The sequence below is a fragment of the Rattus norvegicus genome, chromosome 2 (assembly GCF_021556685.1).
Source record: "Rattus norvegicus strain SHRSP/BbbUtx chromosome 2, alternate assembly SHRSP_T2T, whole genome shotgun sequence".
NCBI lineage: Eukaryota > Metazoa > Chordata > Mammalia > Rodentia > Muridae > Rattus > Rattus norvegicus.
In genome coordinates, this window is record NC_141535.1 from 70,821,129 (window position 1) to 70,838,215 (window position 17,087).

The window sequence follows — 17,087 nt, forward strand, 5'->3', positions numbered from 1 at the left end:
GCATGACTGTCTCTTTATAGATAAAAGTGTTATAATAGAGATAAATAGTAACCATTACATGATCATTTAAATTTTTTTTGAAAGATGAATTCCCCTCCCTTAGAATAAATATACAAGGAAGGTACTCACTGCCACATTAAGGCATGAAATGACTCTACTGAAAACCTATAAATTTCTTCTGCTGTAAATTTTTAATATCTTTTTTTGACTGTGCCTCTCACTTCTCCTCCTGAGTTATTAAACATATTAAACAGCATAAAATTAAACTTTATGCTACCCCTAAGTAATGGCAAATCATTTCTAAGATTGATTTTGATAATCTACAAAAGTTGAGATTTGCAATATTTTATTCATGTGCTAAAAATTAGCTGGACCGAAGCTACATACGTAAAAATGTCCAGAAATTCAAAGCTGCGGCCAAATCTGGCCTTCGGGAGAATCCAAAGAAATTTCATATTCAGAGGTTTCTCCTTGGAAACCTTCATTTCAGAGCCCCACAGCACAGGAGTTGGCCTCACGACTTAGCAATAACTTTTTTCTCAGGAAGTCGCTTCCTTGTTTCTTATCCCATAAGCTATGTACAGATAACACTTGCTGAAGTCAATCCCTGGTGACCTTCTGTTCCTTCAGGAGGGCAAATGGCCTGCCCATCATGGGATGCTAAAGTCACATTTGCAAAGCCAATTTCATCTTCCAGAGTTTCTTCCGATGTTCTGAAAATCACAGGGTCTTGACTCGCATGGTGATTAGTCTGTGCAGCTGCAGGAGGGGCACAAATGTACTTCCTGTCAGGTGCTTATCAGGGAACGAAGCGTGAGTTATGATTAAGAAAGAGGTTTCTGTGGCGTGTTGAGTTATACCTGCTGGAAATTTCGCAGCCTCTGACAAGTGCTGCAGCATCCTTAGTGAGATTCTTTGTAGAAGAATGAGCAAATTCAGTCCAAGAAACCAAACGTTGTGCCTCTAAAAACTAATTCCAGTTTCTCTCCGGTGACAATGATCCTGCAAGATCTGCAGCTTCGTAGAGGAGTTAGTGGAGATTATTGTCCTCAACAAATGTTTTAATCCTCCTCGGTGGCCGAGAAACCGCTGAAGTGCTTTTGTAACAACGACATTGTAGTAATTAGGTTTATATGTTCAATCAAAAAGTGGAAAATTCAATATTCTAGGGGGAATTTGTCCAAGAAAAGCACAAGGTTTGAAGATTCCTGGTTATCATTGCTCCTCTTACTGGGAGCTAACCTTGCCCTGTCTGAACCTATGCAAATGGGAATAACTTATGAATACAGACAGCTCTCCCTATGTGGAAAAAAAGAATACCCTGCTGTTTGTCAAATAATGTGTTTTAAAACATATTAAAATATACACTGGGGAAGTATAAATATATTCTGTTCCAAATAATATGGACAATGCATCAATGCTAAGCACTAATCAGTAGCAATTACCACCAGAAACTGTATTATTTCATGTATTCATTCATTATTGTTTCAGTTGTCTTAGTTTTATATCTCTGTGACTCTTTAGGCCCTTCATAAGCTGTGTTTAATAACTTAGTCAAGTTATTAAGGTGTATCTCTTCAATAAACTATACAGTATCTGGAATATCTGATTTATAAATTGAAAGGGACAGATTTGTACAATTACAACCAATGCAGAATTGTGTTGTGGGCAGCAAAGGAAGGTGGATGTACATCCAAGAGACCTATCATCTCAACCTCTACCTGGTGGAACTGAAGCTGATTGGATCAATTGAGCCTCTGCTCCAGGGAGACCGTACCACAAAACAGCACTGAATCTGAAAAGATTACTGTCCAGTGCTAAGTTTAAGACTTGTTAATGATGGCCACTCTTCACTTCTTTCTCCTTTTTGATATGGCAATATCTATACCATTCATGTCCTACCACAGGTTTTTAGAAGAACATTGCTAATTTGATTGCATAGTTTCACAGCTGAAGATCAATTTGCTTCAGCTGGAATCCTCTCTGAGAATCAGATATTCTTTGCCACATTCTCTGCCTATTCTGATTTCTGCCACAGATAAATTTCTGATGGAAGCTAAACTTTAATCTTTAATGGTATTGATTTAATGAGTTAAGGTTTTACTCTAGTCCGTTAGAGTGACTGCCATTCCAATATGAGAAGGTTATGCACTTTGCGAGGGTGGTAGACAAAGATACTATGACTCTACAGTTCGCCTTTTGTTAAAATTCATATTTGACAATAGACTATTCACTGTCTTTGTAACTGGTGCAGGCACTTCTTTTAGCATATCTAATGTGGTCTCTCTCCCTTCCTTTGTGAGCCACCAATGCTCACCTCCACACTGCATTCTGAATTTAAGGTTCCTCTTAATAGAATGGGGGCTAGGATAACCCTGAGGCTGAAGAAAGCATCAGCAGAAAACTCAACAGAAGCAGCAGTGGGGACAAAGGTGAAAATAATGCAAGAAAGCAAAGCTTTGATGCTCTGCCCAAGCTGTCCGTGCAGGAAGAAGTAGAAGCAGCAGAAACATGGAGGAAATGCGGAAGTAAGAGAAGACCTTACAGGGAAGAATACTGGTCCTACAGATTAGTGGACTGCCATAAAGAGGAGGAAAGATTAGAGTTCCAAGAGCTGCCAAGCCTTAAGCACTAAGGACATCCTGCTCTTGGGAGCTAATATTTAGCTAACATGAAGGGATGGGCATCTTTACAGCCCACAGTGCAAGGAATGTTACAAAACATGGGCTACTACAGAACTCAGTCCTAGGACTTGTTGAGTGTGTAAGAGCTACATTATAGCTGATTGCATCTGCCTGCTCCTGTCACTAGGAGGTAACATTGTAGAAACTACCAAAAGAACTACCGGAAATATTTCTTTTTGTTTCTAATCCAATCAAGGTAGAACAAAAGGCTCCTAGACAGTTAAAGTTAACACTAGTAAGGGCTATCTGTGAATAGGTGGCCAATGTCTGAACTGAAACGTAAAGTTCATGATTTGAATTGCAATATGAATCTCACAGAAATATTATTTTTAACTCATTAATAATAAGCACTTTGAAACAAATATTTTCATATAACCACTCTTAGCTGCTTCCTCTACATATTTCGCATGAGTGTATTTTACAAATTTTATTTTTCAGCAGTTGTTATTTTTCCCTTGCCATGCAAAAGTGAGTAATTTTTACTTTATTCTGAGTGAGTAATATGCATAAGCTTTAAGTACATTTATAATTTGGCTATTAGCTAAAGAAATATTGCCATTAACACCTGGAAAGTAGCCCAGATTTTTGTTTTGTATTTTATTATTGTTGCTTGTGTTTTGTTTATGTCTTCTTCTTCTTTTATTTGTTTCATTTTCTCGAGATTGTGTATTCCTGGAACTCACTCTAGGCTGGCCTTGAAGTCAGAGATTCACCTGCTTTTTCCTCCTGAGTGTACTACAGCCAAGCAACTAACACTGTTTTAAAGAAAGATTATATAATAAAAGCTAAAGTACAGAAATTGGAATTGTTTTGAACCATTTCTCCAGTGTAAGGATCCATGATTCACTGAAGAATGATAGCCCTGATTAAAAGAGTATGTTAAATCAAAGAGCATTTTATTGTGCAGAAATTCAGCATGGGGGTAGAAGGCAGGGGAGGGAGTCTACTGTTTACCAAGATGGAGATACCCAAATGAACTCATAGGCCCATTTAAAATTCCTAGGAGGGATAGATAGCGTTTATCTTGATTGGTTGTTTAATCTCTAGGGTTATGGCAGTACTCTGGAAACATTCTAGAACCTTTGCTAGTGTGTGGGATGGAGGAACTGGAAACTCTTTTTGGAGAAGCTTGGAAACTGTTGCAGACTCATTGCTCTTGCCTTAGGTCAGGCGGTGGGGGAGCTTCTGAATAGTTGCCCCTGGTCTATGTTTTTCCAGTATCTGACTTTCCCAAACTAGACCAACTCTAGGAAAAAGAAATTTAGGCTTAGTCTCCTGAACTAAAACATTCTCCAGTTTGAAGCCTGTCATGTAGTCAACCTGTCTCTGTCCTCTCACCATGGAATCAGCAAATGAATTTCCTATCTTTGGAGAAGAGAGAAAAATCACTGAATCAAACAACCATAGTAGAGCAATTAGAGAAAAAAATAGAGTAAAGGCAGTTTCTAACTATTTTCATTGTTTACTTTGAGACTCTTGGAGCATTGTTATCTAGAATTATCTATGAGGAAGAAGGAAACCAAAATAAATTTTTAAAGAAATAATATTAAAATTATCTACCACTCAGTAATTCTACACAATTTTCCTTCTTTTGAAAATAGACTGTTTTCCTCACACAGTATATACTGATTACAGATTCTTCTCCCTATTTCTTCCTCACCCATCACTGTCATCCATGTTCATGGCCTTCTCTATCTCATGGAAAAAAATAGGGTTCAAAGGGATAATAATGAAACACAACAAAAGATAAAACAAACACTTCTTTATCAAAATGGAATACGACAAATGAACAGAAGGAAAAGAATCTAAGGAAAAGCATAAGAATCATAGACCCATTCATTCAGAAATTCAGAAATCCAGTAAAAATATCTATATCTATATCTATATCTATATCTATATCTATATCTATATCTATATCTATATCTATATCTATATCTATCTATCTATCTATCTATCTATCTATATATATATATATATATATATATATATAGAGAGAGAGAGAGAGAGAGAGAGAGGGAGGGAGAGAGATCTCCTGGGACAGACCCAAGTAGGTCCTATGAACTTCAATCATGTTGATTTAGAGGGTTTTGCTTTCTTGATGTCCTTCATCATCTCTGGTTTTTACACTCTTCATACCTTCTCTTTTGGGAATTCCCTGAACCCTAAGGGAAGGAATCAATAATGTCTTGCTGTGGGTCTCTGTATTTTCTTCCTATCTCCTGCAAGAGCAAGCTTCTCTGAGGATAGCTAAACAAGATGTGTGACTATAAAAAATTAGCAGTCATTAGGAGTCATTTTATCAGTACATTAAAAAGAATTATTTTAGGCAATTATTGTTTGCTTTTGCCCAAAGTTCTTAGGTTATTTGGTTTCTGGTTCTAGGCCAACCAAGCAGGTTTGATATAGGTACTATCTCATAGATTGGGCCTTAAGTCAAATAGTAATCAAATAGTAATTGGTTACATCCACAAGTTTGTGCCACTGTTATCCTAGCATATCTTGTAGGCAGGATACCATAGTCTTTCAAATGGTTTTTGCTGGGTTGGTGTTTATATTTCTTCTTTGATACCATTGAAAGTACCTTCCTGTACCAAAGACACTAGAGTATAAGAGTGAAGGCTCTATGTAGGCTAGAGCTTGACTTCTTTATGAGTTTTATAGAGATTGTAGAAATTGACTTAAAACAACTTGGGCCATTTAATAATTCATTTAAATTAATGATAACAAACAATCCATGTTAATATCAATAGTATTTAATGAAAATTAATTCATGATACAATGTCAAAAAGTTAATGATATAATGAGCATCATTTTGTGCTGGAGAAGTGGATCAACAATTAAGAACACTTGATAATACTGGAAAGACTTTATGTTCTGTTCTCACCACCCATACAGTTGCTAACAACTCTCAGGAACTCTGGTTCAAGGAGATAACTAGCTCTTCTGGCCTCATAGAGCACTGCATGCAAGTGGTGAACAAACATGCATTTAGGCAAATATCTTATATACATGAAATAAAAATGTAACATTGTTTTGCATATTTTGTAGTTCTATTTAATATATGTCTTACAAAAAGGAGATGAATTTCTGTATTTATGAACTTCAGGTGTTGTGATATGACTTTGACTTGACTTATAGGAACGAAATCAGAATTTACATGGATGTATTTGAAAAATGAAAGTGTTTTAGTAGATTTTTTTCAGATACATAATTTTGATCTTACAGCAATTTTGGCAAGGAACACTTTCTTAAAGGTTAATTACAGTGTGAAATCTGAATTTTTTTCCTTTTTTTTACCCCTGCTACACTAAAACATTGAGACATGGGGAATATTTTATTCATGCATGATTTTAAAATACATGTATTTATTATTAATTTGAAAATATTTATTTATTCTAATGTACACATTTTTTTAGTTTGACACATTTTCTTATGCTCTCAAGTAACCCAGATTTTAAACTTCTCTGGCTTATCCCCTCAGACAAATATGTGTTTGGAAGCTGCCAAGTTCACAGTGACAGAGACAAGTTTTCCAGATTTACAATTTTCTTTTGGGAGTTGAATTTTATCATTGGCATCAGATATGAGCCTCATCTTCTTTGAAGTGACAACCTCACTTCATAAAATTTTGGAGAAATCCTGCCAACTAAATAAATCCAAGGAAGCATAGTTTGTTTCCTTGTTTGCTTGTTTTGATTGGTCATCTTCCTACAAAATGTAGTCTTGAAAAACATTGGTAGATGAGCTTGCAACTGAAAAGAAAAATGCCTCATATTGAGACAGATTCTGTATTTCTCTAGATAGCAAAAACCTTCAGGAATAATTGTTTATTGACTTACAAAATACTGAATCATATGTAAAATTATGAGATTGAGTTCAATGATGAATTAGCATGCCATAAAGTCATTACTAAGTGATGTTGCTATTTTTTAACCATGAGTGTATGTGTCAACTAGGAAATATGTAATGACTACTATGCTGACTCATTAAGGACTGTTGACACAATAATGGACTGCCAAATGCTCTTTTTAACTGTGCTTTACATCAGTCACATATGCTGTTGTTGTTATGACTTGGAAATATTGAGATAACTAGCAGCTGACCAATAATGATGCAGATAATCATAGCCAACCATCTGACTGAGCCCAGGGCCCCCTGTGGAAGAGCTAAAAGAAGGACTGAAGGAGCTGAAGGGGTTTGCAAATCCATACTAAGAACAACAATATCAACTAACCAGCACCCAGAGTTTCCAGGGATTAAACCACACCAGCCAAAGAGAATACATGGAGGGATCCATGGCTTCAGATATATATGTAGCAGAGGATGGCCTTATCTGACATCAATGGGAGATGAAGCCCTTGGTCCTGTGGAGGTTTGATGATCCCTCATAATGGGATGGTAGCGTGGTGAGGTGGGAGTGGTGCATGGTTAGAGAAGTATTTTCACAGAGGCAAAGGGAATAGGGGAGGAAGGATGGGATGGGAGTCTGTAGAGGGGTAACCAGGAAGGGGGATGTCATTTGAAATGCAAATGAATAAAAAGAGATAACATGATTAAAGTAAATGGTTAAAAGAAAAACAAAGCCAAATAATGGGAGAGGCCTCAACAGTTGAGCACAAGCTACTCTTCCAGAGGACCTGAGTTCAACTCTTAGCACCCACATAGCTGCTTACAACCATCTATCATTACAGTTAAGAGGACCCAATATCCTCTTCTGACCTATATTATTACCAAACATACACATGATGTGCACATATATACATTCAGATAAATGCTTGTATACCTAAAAGAAAAATAAATAATTATTTAGAAACATCAGAATGCATACCTATTTTAGCTATTTGATCCCAGGATGAACTTTAAGATACGCTCTTTACTGGGGGAAACAAAACAAAACAAAACTGTTTCTACTTGTGGTATAAAACAGCCCTTAAAACACATCTTTAATCCCTCTGTCTGGAATACAAACACACTCTTAGTACACACCTTTGATCCCAAACAATGAAAGTAAAGTTACTTTGTAGAAGGAAGCAGCCTTCTTTGAAAGCTTGCCTAATTGAGTGGCAAACAAAGTGATGAATCAGAGAAAGATTTGACAGGGTAGGTTGTGCCCAACTCTCATGAGGAGAGAGGGGAAAGGGAAGCTACTTGCAGGAGTTGGAATAAAATAGAATAAAATTTTGAAAATTGTGCATTTGTTGCCATTTATAAAACTTTCTACTCTAATAATTGCAAAATATAAAAAATATTATTTGTTGTATACTAATGGTTACCATTAACATCCAATATGCATATGAATGAAACAGAATTTTTTGTAATATGCACCTATTCACAGTAACTTTCCTACTGATATTTTTATAAATAGCTTCTATGAGTACTCTTAATTACAAGATTTTTATAATAATTGAAAATAATGTAATTACAGGTTTTTTTTCTTTTATAGGTCATATCAACTCTTGAATACTTTGGGCACCTGATTTACTATATATGTTATGAAAACATGTTGACAATATTTTTTTTCTTTTACTTTAACTAAGTATAATTTAGTTAAGAGAAGTTTGAGAAGATAATATACTTCCAAACATTTAAATGGCTAAGTCATTTACACTTTGGAAAGCTTTCCCATCTTTTGTATACTTTAATGTACTATAGGGAATATATCTAAAGAGTGTCACGAAGGTTTTACAAAGAATTTCAAGTAAAAATATATCAAATATTATATTCTACATAATCTACTCATAAACATGTATGTATTTATTTGATTGATATGAGTGTTTTGTCTGTGTGTATGTGTGGCACATGTATGTTTGTTGCCCCAGTAGTCCAGGACGGGGCATCTCATCTTCTTGACCTGGAGGTACAGATGGTTTCACTCCACTATGTGGATGCTAGCAACCAAAATGGGGTTCTCAGTAAGAGTAGCTAGTGCTTTTAAGTGCTGTGTTATCGCTCTACTTCCAGCTTCTTACAACCTTTGAAAATATGTTTTATTCTACCTCAAAGAGGAAAATAATTATATTTTTTTACATCACTTAAGATAAAAATAATTTACTTTTTATAAATATAAGTAAGTTTCGCTATTTTTTTCTAAAGTTAATTGGGTCTTTAATAGGAAATAAAATCTTATTTTAAATTTAACACAAGTTGGATTTACATGATTATTTTCAAAACAGTACATTTTTATATCAAATGGTATTGTGATTAATAGTTGTCCTAAATGTCAATTATATGCATACCATCACATTAAAGCTTAAAATCTTTGAGCATTAGTACATATTACTTTTTCTTATATATTTGGTTGTGAGCCTAACCTTTAACGGCTGAGCCATCTCTCCAGCCCTACTTTTTCTTAAAGTAGAAATTCACTGTTAGGATTTCTCTCCTCAAACTGCCTCAGACCAGTGAAGTAAACAGATCTGTGGACAGTACTCAAAAGGTCACGGTTTCAATTTTCCTCCAGCTAGACAACAACTGGCATCAACATCCGCTTCATCTTCTCTTGGGCACAAAAAAAAAAAAATTATGAATTTCAACAAAGAGGCCTGCATGAGGCAGTAATTTCATGATCATTTTGATTTAGACTTTTATCCTCTTCCACAAAGCACCCTAGAATCATGTTCTGACATGTGAAATTAAATCGCTGAAAAGTAATTACTCTAACAGAATTCAACGTCTTTTAATACAGCTAAGTAGAAATTATGCATTGGAACTTTCATGAATGAATTATGAGTTTGCTTGACTGTTCAGGACAAGGCATGCTTCTAGATCCGGCAGAGATATTTTAAATCATTTTGTCACTCAGCCTTCTATATTACTTAAATATCTTACTGTTGATAGGATAATATTATTAGTAAATTATAAGTATCATTATCATGGGGTTAATAGTCAAACCAAATTCAAAACTAGTGTCCGGAGGATTGTGGTTATGGGCCTATCAGATGTAAAGTAGTACAGAGATATCATATAGATACAGTAGGTAGTGTTAATAAAAGGATCATTGGGAAATACAAACCAAAAGCAATATTTAAGTTTCTTGTCTTGCATTTTTTCAGCCACCTAGTCCATGCAAATTCATTAATAGGTAATTACATTTCTCCTGCCTTTCTTCTTGTTTAAATTACAAACTTATAGAGACAGATGATAGTTGACTAAAATACAGAAACCTCACCTTTTATTTCTGTGCCTTCATCACGGGAGTTTTCTAAGTTGATCTGTATTTTAGAAATCAGACAGTAAGTTAATTTATGAGAGGAAAGACAATATCAATAAAGACAATGTATTTACTGGATCTATTTTGTTGAATTGGGAAATGCATTTGTTCCCTTCATCCAAGAGATCAGAAAGTTGTCAGTGCATAGACTATAGAAGTCTATGAAGTGAAAAATAAATGCTGTATTTTTTGTTAAGAAATTACAACAAAGTCGGTTGCTTAAAATAACATGAATGAAACCTTTCATCATTCCAGAGCCGTAAAACCAAAATAAAGGTAGTGTCAGGGCCAAGTTCACACCTTAGGGTCAGTACTTGCTTTTGTTCTCAGCTTCCGGTGGTTCTAGATATTTTTTTTGCATTTTGACTTTCTAAATATCCTTTGAGTTTCCACCACCATGTGAACCCTCTTTGCCTCTCATGCCTTCCTCTTGCTGGGTGGTTGCCACTGATTTTTGTAATTGTCTAGAAAATTATGTCAGATTCTTAACCACAATTATAGTTTCCCAGAATCCATGGGCTGGCAAATAGCTGACACCTAACTCCATGAATAATCTTGCCCTACCTTACTCGAAGAATAGAGTGGTCAAACAGAAAAAAAAATAAAAAGGGATACATTTTCCTGAAAATTCACTTTTCTGAAAATTCAGAATTTGCAACATTTAAAGGTGTGAAATAATCTGAAATGGTTTGCAGTGCAGGACTTAAATGAAGCAGGTCTGAATATTTAGAAGCACTGAGACCCTAATGGTAAACCTTTACAGCTCTAAAAAGTGTCTGGCTGCTGGATGTGACTGCAGGAAGTACCCAGGGAAGTAGGGCAGCAGTCTCATTTGCTAAGCAAATCTGCAGGTGACAAATCAACACTCTCAAAGCATGGAACCACAGGTCTCTGCAGCAGGAGGTCTTAGAGGCTGGAAAGAGGTGCATGGATGATTGTCCCCCTGTGACCCAACCTAGTGTGGATACATGGAAGCCGAGGAGGGAATCTATTCCCTCCTTCTGGAGTGGTTAGGAATGATGAACTAGCTAGGGGCAATAATTTGACAAATAGTCCTGGAGAATGGTTTGTGCAGAAGCTGTCAGGAATGAGAATATCAGAAGCCCATCTCAGGAGAATTGACTGTGGCGAAATGAAATGCTTGATCAGGGAGACCCCAAGCCTGTTAGATGAGTTTTGTGTCTTCCCTGTCTGCAGAGTTAAGAAGCAGGAAAGGCAGAATTTACTGAGGAATCACTTGGTCCACATTTGACTAAATATGAGGAGCACATGAATAAAGGAAAAAATAACAATCTGGGAAGAGGCACCACACTGTTAAAATTTTCCATAGTTCCTCTTTTTGTATTTTGTGATTACAATATAATTACTGTCCTCCCTCCTCCTTCCTCACTCCAGTCCTTCCCAGTATCCTTTCTTGCTCTTTTTCAAATCCACAGCCTCCTTTTTTTATTAATTGTTATCATATACACATAAGTATATGTGTACACATACGTATTCCTAAATGTAAACTGCTCAGTCTGTGTAATGCTATCCTTAGTTCATGGACAGCATCTACCTCCAGGGTTTGACTTGTGCCTTGTTTGCACTCAGGTCTCTTGATGTCTCTCTAATGATGGGTAAGTATGAGTATGGGTGTAGTTGGGCAATTCCTATCAGTCAGAGAGTGCCACAATGAGAGGGAAGTAACTTAGTGTGTTCCTCTTCTACCTTTATCACTGGAACATGTACATACTTTGTACAGGATTATCCTTCACACCACTCCAAACATCTTACTATAAGAAAGGAATTAATTATAGAATGAATGTTCAGGGGAAATGTAAAAAAAAACCCTTAGAAATGTAAATTAGAATATCAGTTTATTGTAAGAAAGAAAGAGTGATCCTGGATAAGAAGTAAAGCAAGCTCTTTTAAGTGTTATAAAAGATGTTCAGAGTCTTAAACTAGAAGAGTGAATGGGTGCTGGCGGCATGTTTTATATCTTCTGGAAAATAATTATCCATACAAGTGGGGTAGCTATCATGGCAGACTCCAGAAATCAAAGTCTGATTCGTGATTCTTTACCCATAAGGTAGATTATTCACAAAATATATTTCAGAAGAAAGAAACTGCAAATGCCAAAATTTTATCATTTGAACTACCAAACTAAAGACTAGAAGATTTGTGTAGATGAGAATATTTTATTTGCCTAATATTTTTTCCTCTCAAATTTTCACTCATTTGTAATTTACTGTGCTTATATTTATGGTAGTCAAATTTATATTTCTCATTGAATATCATATAGTGATCAAATGGCACTGTTCGAATAAACTTTATGAAACGGAATTTTTTTAAAACTTGTTTAGGATAAAAAGCTCAATCTGGAATGGTATGTTTCTTGTTCTCAGAAGTAAGTATTTATTTCTGGGAATGGTATTTATATTATGTTCAGTTGTTGCAGCCAATCTTGATAGTCACCATAAAGAAGCCTGGGTGTGCATAAACTGTGTGAACACAGTTGACAATGCTTTGGGCTCTGCTGTGTTTGCTCTTGTCAACCCTGCAATTCTAGGAGTCTAAGTGTCTTGGACATAAAGAGAAACATAAAAGAACATTTCAAAAAATTTTGTCTTTTCCTCTTGTCCACTGCTTAAAAAACTGCTGGGTGAAATGTGAATATTTTTAAAGAGATTTCGTTAAGTTCTTTTGACATTTCTATTTTTTTAAATTGTGTGTGAAGGCAGCTAAATGCTCTGGCAGGCACACAGATAGAGAAAAAGTCCATAGACAAACAGTAAAATGGCAAACTTCCCACTTCTTCATGCTGGATAAAGGCTTGGCAAGCCCTCACTCCCTACTCCAGACTGGCAGACACCCCGATAACTGAGGACCTGCCAAGAATGGTATTGGGCATGTCCAAGCTTTCATGAAGCTCTGGGTCTATCAGCTCCTTCTTCTTTGTTTAAGATGATAAATCCAAAATAAGAGGAAGGGGCATTACCTTATGCCCTGGAGACCCTCTCCTTTCAGTATCTAAATTCTCTCTTGAGAGTTTGTCTCTTTCTGTTCCTCACTGGGGTGTGTTACTATTTTTAATAAAACTTGCTTGAGTGCTGATACATTGTTTCTCTTGACTTTTCATTTTTCACGTCAGTAGGAAACAAGACCCATGCCTGCAATCTTAGAAGAATTAGCCATGGTGTTATCCTGTGTGTGTGCGGGGAGTGGGGATGAGGGAGGCTGGGCACTTTTATGTGAAGGAACATGCTAGAGAGTGACTCTTGGAAGTCCCCCCCCCATTATTGGAGCTGCATATTGAATTCAGTTCTGGTGGATACATTGCAGACATATTTACCTGCTGAAACATCAGTTTAATTAATATATATCATATAAAATTATTAGGAATAAATCTTTTCATTATTTTCATAATTGTACTCTCTGATTTTTAAATAATAAGTGTTGTGGATACCATGTTAATAAATATATAAATATATCAATTTACATATTTATTATGAATTCAGTCTGACCATTTTTTAATGTTGATAAAACCATGGCTTCCATATTTTACGACAATGTAGAAAATATGAAAATTTAACCACATTAAATTAACGTTCATATTATGAAAAGATAAAGACTTTGAATAGGTAAGTAGCTTTTTCATTGTCTGAGGAAAATAGCCATTGTCTTTTAAAAATTGTATTTTCTTATTTGTTTCTCTTTCTATACCAGCTTACATTAATCTTTCTTTAACTGAAGAAATGCAAAACATGAGTTAAATATAGGTAATGAGTTTTTATGTTTTACTTTTCTTCCTAGAGTATCTTTTTCTCTGCATTTGGTAAAAGTCTATGAAACTTGCATTTGCTCTTGGCCTGTCAAGGACTCTTAATAATTAATGTGTAGGTGGCAGCCTTTCCAATTGAGTTTTTTCCTTGATCCTTGTTTATATGAGAGGCTCCTAACAGTAGATGAAATGAAATCTGTTAACTCTATAAAGTGATTTTTACTTTCTAGGTAATGGTAAAGTATATTCAAATTCATCACACCAAGATTGGTTAACAATATTTCTTCATCATGGAGGTATATCATTTTTATACAAGCAACATTATATAAAGGTTCTTTATAGGAAAATATTCTCAAATAGCAGCATTCTGTACCTAACAAGGAGACCACACTTATACCTACAATCAGACTATTACAAGATAGACCTTTGAATTCAAGTGCTTCACACATTTAATATGAAAATTCAAGCCATAGAAAATCTACATAGCTTTGGCGTTCAGTTTTTTGATATTGTTGTTCTTCCTATGGGGTTGTAAATCCCTTCAGCTCCTCAGTCCTTTCTCTAACTCCTCCATTAGGATCTCAGGGCTCAGTCCAATGGTTGGCTGTGAGCATCTGTCTCTGTATTTGTCAGGGTCTGGCAGAACCTCTCAGGAGACAGCTATATCAGGCTCCTGTCAGCAAGCTGCAAGGGACTAAACCACAGACCAAAGAATACACAGGGAGGAACTGATGGCTCCATCTACATATGTAGCAGAGGATAGCTTTGTCTGGAATGGATGGAAGAAGATAACCTTGGTTCTCTGAAGGGTTGATTCCCCAGTGTAGGGGAATACCACAGCAGGGAGGCAGGGGTGTGGGTGGGTGAGAAATCACGCTTATAGTAGCAGGGGACAGGAGATGGAATGGGGGTTTCAGGAGGTGAAACCCTGAAAGGGGATAACATTTGATGTTGGGAGTCATGCCCTTAAAACTCTCCATTATTGATGTTAATAGTATAGTAGAGTTAAGTTTGACTGGCTTCATGGTAAATCCCCAGCCAGCTGCAGAAGACTAATACAAATCTGGTGGTCAGGATGAATAATGATATGATAAAGTTGTGACGTTGCTGAGAAATACATCTGACGTCAAGATGCCCAATGTGATAACCTGTAACCTTTCTAAAAAAACAACTGTTTTTATCAACTGACCACATGAATACTGTGTCCTTGGCCTGCATAAATGTTTTCCACTTTCCCCCTCTCTCTGTTACCCCTTTTATGGTACAAATTCAGCCTTGGGGAAAAAAAATTGTCGCCTTGATCAGACTCTTGGCGTCATTCTTCATGTCTCTTGTCTCCCATTCTGTTTCAGGTACCCTGTGCACCCTCGTTGACAATTTGAAATTTAAATAAATAAAATATCCAATAAAAATTGATATAGCTACATGTCTCTGTTTTTAGGGTATCCATATGCTTGTCCATGGATAACCTGATTTCACTGTTAAAACAAAATTTATAAATAAGTTTAAAGCAGAATTTCAAAAGCAATCCATACCCGTCTTCTCTACATATCATTTCCCCATATTTAAATAAGATTATTTGAGATTTTGAAGTAGAAAACATTTTTAGAAATGAGATAGGGGCTGGGGATTTAGCTCAGTGGTAGAGCGCTTACCTAGGAAGCGCAAGGCCCTGGGTTCGGTCCCCAGCTCCGAAAAAAAGAACCAAAAAAAAAAAAAAAGAAAGAAATGAGATAAAGTTTGTTTTCATTTTGTTCATATGGCTGTCTCCTGATTATTGAAATAAGTAGCATATGATTAGATATAAGAACCTCTATTCACCTTTTGTATTTTCCATTCTGGGAAAGAGTGGAGGATAAATTTGACTTTCTCCTAATATCATGGTATTTCTCAGAATTCTCAGTCATTTATTTAGAGAAAATTAACTTTGTGTACAAAAGCTTGCTTCATATGAAAGGCACATGAAAATTTTGCCAACTTGTCCTAATAATCTTTGTAGTACAATTAGTTACCTGCTAATTAAGCGATTTCTCTATTATTACCTATTATTTTCTTTTGATGTTATTTCTATTCTAGAGTGTTCTTTTGTAGCTATGAGTTCAAAATATGTATAAAGAAAGCTTGGCATTATTTATGTACATCAAAGTTCTAAATAAATGGAAATTATATACGTGTGTGTGTGAAAGAGAAAAAGCAAGAGAGAGAGAGAGACAGAGAGAGACAGAGACAGAGACAGAGAGAGATTTCCCTTGAAGAAATATTTTAAATGTATTTTTAAAAGATAATTGTACAAAAAACTATTATTTTTCATTAAAATTCCAATTTATTGTATAGCCCTTGGTTACCTGAATACTTTATTCATGACCATCTTGAACAATAATGACATCATATAAATGAAATAAGAGTTATAGTAGTTTGGATATTTGGAAAATTTATAGATAAGCTACACACTTGAATGGTAAAATTGGTGGCATTTCAAAGGGCTACATACTACCTCAGAACCTACCTGATCTGTTTCAGTGAAGATTTGGGTAATGACACTTTTCTCAGAAAGATTACACTTTGGTATGCAAAAAAAAGATAAAAAGGGATTTTTCCAGCAGTTTAGTAAAAGAATTTTACCCACAGTAAATCCATGAAAGATGAATAAGTAAGATTTTTAAGCCAAAAATCTAAAATAATAATTTATTTTGTGGTCACAGTGGCAGCTGTTGCCATGGCACTGATGGTTGGTGTCAGTGTGACATCACAATTGTGGGAAATGCCTCTACTCATATTTCTGAATCCTTCCTCAAGTTCCATGATATCAAGCATGAACAGTTAATTGTTAAAATTATAGAGGAACCACATATCTAGGTAAAAAAGGTAATCTAGTAAAGAGACTAATAGTAGATATTTGCACTTAGATATTTGTGAAAGAATCTGAGGCATTGTAGATTGTTCTAATACATTTTTTTATTAACTTGAGTATTTCTTATATACATTTCGAGTGTTATTCCCTTTCCTGGTTTCCGGGCAAACATCCCCCTCCCCCCGCCCCTTCTTTATGGGTGTTCCCCTCCCCACCCTCCCCCCCCTTGCTGTCCTCCCCCCAACAATCTAGTTCACTGGGGGTTCAGTCTTAGCAGGCAGGACCCAGGGCTTCCCCTTCCACTGGTGCTCTTACTAGGATATTCATTGCTACCTATGAGGTCAGAGTTCTAATACATTTTAAAGAAGTTTTATATTTATCCAAGGCACTGTAATTTGTGTGGAAAGGAGGGAGAGGAGAGCACATCAAAGGATTTTTGTTAAGGTATATAAGATTCTATGATTTTTTTTTACTTTTTTTTTTCCGCAGAAAACTGAAATACTCAGTGCCTCCCAAGACAATGGATAACATATAACAGTAATGCCTATGGACTAGCAGTATATTCGATGTGAATCCAGGCCA

General features: G+C 35.8%; 1 long non-coding RNA gene across 1 annotated transcript in view; it reads right to left on the reverse strand.

Annotated features, from left to right (window-relative positions):
- The window catches only part of LOC102553734 (uncharacterized), a 39,481-nt gene extending 23,127 nt beyond the window's left edge, over positions 1 to 16,354 (reverse strand). The window contains exons 1-2 of the long non-coding RNA XR_015671186.1: positions 16,161 to 16,354; positions 9,853 to 9,895 (exon numbers count right to left, since the gene is read on the reverse strand). This is a non-coding gene — a long non-coding RNA (uncharacterized LOC102553734). The remainder of the gene's footprint in view (positions 1 to 9,852; positions 9,896 to 16,160) is intronic.
- Between the last annotated feature and the right edge of the window lie 733 nt (positions 16,355 to 17,087).